This window comes from Eutrigla gurnardus (genome assembly GCF_963514095.1).
Source record: "Eutrigla gurnardus genome assembly, chromosome: 9".
Lineage (NCBI taxonomy): Eukaryota > Metazoa > Chordata > Actinopteri > Perciformes > Triglidae > Eutrigla > Eutrigla gurnardus.
The window spans coordinates 30169376-30172251 of record NC_139923.1 but is presented as its reverse complement, the minus strand read 5'-3'; the positions used below and the strand labels follow the sequence as shown (position 1 = coordinate 30172251).

The 2876-nt window shown below is 45.0% G+C and overlaps 1 long non-coding RNA gene across 1 annotated transcript; it reads left to right on the top strand.

The window, feature by feature from the left end:
• The first annotated feature begins 316 nt into the window (after nucleotides 1-316).
• On the top strand, nucleotides 317-1198 carry LOC311018448. Its single transcript, XR_014597723.1, has 3 exons — nucleotides 317-388; nucleotides 466-537; nucleotides 998-1198. It is a non-coding gene; the product is annotated as an uncharacterized lncRNA (long non-coding RNA).
• Nucleotides 1199-2876: the final 1678 nt, after the last annotated feature.

Here is a 2876-nt window from a genome sequence, read left to right as displayed (position 1 = left end):
CGTCGGGCCGACGATGCGAAAAAAAGGGGGTAGATGTGACAGGTCATTTCCCTTCCTGCCACTATATGGCACTGTGCCAACTAGTTGGGCACCCTGAATGAGGGGCGGTATGACACACCCCTACATATAGAGGTGCAGACACACCTGTCTCTCGTTTCCTTCTGTGGCTGCAGCCTGTCCTTCGCTGTGGTGCGGCGTGGCTGTTGCGGGCTTACATTCCTCCTCATCTAGGTAATGCTCTTTGCCAGTCCTCTGTTGTGCATTTGTGCGTAAATGGGCATTTTGATGACGCGATCTCCACTCTTTGCAGCTAAGCGGCCACTGGGGCTGTGGGAGACGAGGCGCTCCGCCGGAGGCCCTCCCGGGATGCGCTCACCTGTTCCTCTCAGTAAGTTAGCAATTGTCTGCCATCCAGCGGCTCTGTCGCTCAGTTCCCAGCTTAATATTCGTTGTGTTCTGGTGTAGCTGAGTGATTGACCCGCAGCACGAGCCGTTGTCCCTCCGTCGCTCTGGGCGTCACTGTAGCGTCGCGTCGTGGTATGTGCAAATTCATTTTCTAGAGATGTCGATTTTAATGTGTTTTAATGTGTTTGCTAAATTATAGTGGTGTGCCTTCTTGTAGAGGCCGTGGTGAATGGTTGGTCTGTGTCCAGCCACCCCTCCTGAAGATCCACGCTGCTGTTTTGGCTCTGTTACATTGATGGACGTTCCTTTTTTTTCACTGCTGATTTTCCGTTTGTTAATCAGCTGTGTGGCTGTCCCATGAATGTGTCCTAACGAGCTGGTCAGTTGAGCGCTTTTGGCGTGGTCACTACAAAGCTGCCCACATTTAAAGGGGCACTCCACTGTGTTCATTGATTTGTGCTTTAGTAATTAGTTTCCATTTTTGTGAGTTCATGTTTGTGTATTTCTGTGTTTTTGTTTTTATTGTTTTGTCGCACCAGCCTTGTGTTGCACCCGGTTGCATGTTTTAACTTGTTTTGTGTGTTTTGGTTAGGTGCTGTGGTCCAAGGCGGCAGTTCCGTCCCTGGTGGTGGTCCCCCTTCACGAGTGTCCAGTGTGTGTGTGAGTGTTGTTGCACAGGTGTTTAATTTACAGACCTCCATATTTTTGGTTTGGTCCTGCCGCCAGTAGACTACCGTCCTGCTTTTTGATCTGTTATTGTAGGGTGTAATGTTATGCAACTGGTGTGTGCATGCGTGTGTGTGCGTGTGTGTGTGTGTGTGTGTGTGTGTGCGGGTGAGTGAGTGAGTGAAGTTTTGATTATTTTGCTGATTGACATATGTTAAATAAAGTGTTCTTTAATTTGAAAACCGTCTCTTGCCCCTGTGGTATATCGAACCCGTGTGACCTCCTTCATAAAAGGTTACCTTAGAATTTCCTGGGGGTGAAATTACCCCAGGTGGCGTTGTTGCAACTTTAACTCCTTAACCATCATGCCACATTCGGATGTATTCTTATAACGTGGTTTATGACCATATCAGCCTCATTCTTTCAGCTGAAATCCCGGCGGTGTAAAACGGACTTGGGAGCAAATCAAATAAATATAAAAACATAATTCATAGTGGTCAGTAGGCTGTATGCTGACACAGAAAAGTCTTTCCCTCTGATGAGAATCTGTATCTCTCATATAAAACATCGTCAGGGACAGAAAAAGGGTTTTGCCGGTCCCTGTACACTCTATAGTTCTCATTAGAGACCCTCTCACGATCCACCGAGCTTCTTCTTTTTTATATCCGCGCACCAAGACAGCTGATTGCTCAGTCGGCGCTGTGTTTCTCCACGTTGATCTCTTATCAGGAACATAGCGTAAGTTACCATGGCGATCTACCCCGGTAAGAAGTGAACCAGCGTCGTAGGACGGAAAACCCAGGGTTAACGCTTAAGTTACCTCACTAAGCCCAAATCCTGCTTCGTAGTACAGGCCCCTGGTGGTTCCTGAGATATAACCGGAAATAAGTTTGATTTGGCTGTATCTCCAGAACGGAAGGTCATACAGACACGGTTTAAAGTCGTGTTCAGAATGGTCGAATTATGTCTGACGCGACCACTTTCCAAGTGGCTGCGACCTTCCGTTGTCGAGATATAGAGCAAAACGTGTTCCCCATTGAAATGAATGGGAGCGAAAATTTCCTAAGTGTGAGGCCAAAATCATTCCCACAGAAAGTGTATAGGAGTAAGTTTCAGACCATTTGGAGTCGATTAGCATTTAGCATTAGCATTAGCATAATAAGCATTAGCATGGTTAGCATTAGCGTTGACTAGTGACTGACTAACTGACTGACACAACTACGGTAGCCCAGAGATGTCAGGCCAAATACAAAAGCCACAACGGAAGTGACCTCAAACACATCTCATACTACATTTTTTTTTTTTAACTTTATTGACATCTCGTCCTCATCTTCTCTCACGTAACTGAATCGATTTCGGTCCTAGGTCCCGTTTAATGGACATTAATTATCAAAATATAAAGCATGATTAGTATTACACTTAATTAAATATTTCTAAATATTTTTTCAGTCAAATTACCATTGTCAAATGTTTTCTACAAATTTTTATATATGCGCGCTCTCACGCTTTCTTCCTCTTACCCGAGTAGCTGCTTTCACTCGCCATCGATCGCGACTATTAAGCAACTATTATCGATCATTAATGTTCATAGATTGTATTATTCCTCCGACCACGGAACACCAGCACCTTCACCGCGGAGACGACGGAGGAAATCGGCCGTCGGAGGAGCTACATTATTCACATACATGGAATTTGGATTTCCCTCTGAAGTAAGTAATATCACTTATCTGGTTTAAATACATTCCTTTATTATTTTATTATCAATAGACAGGCATATGCATGCATGAACAAAATCAACAGACATG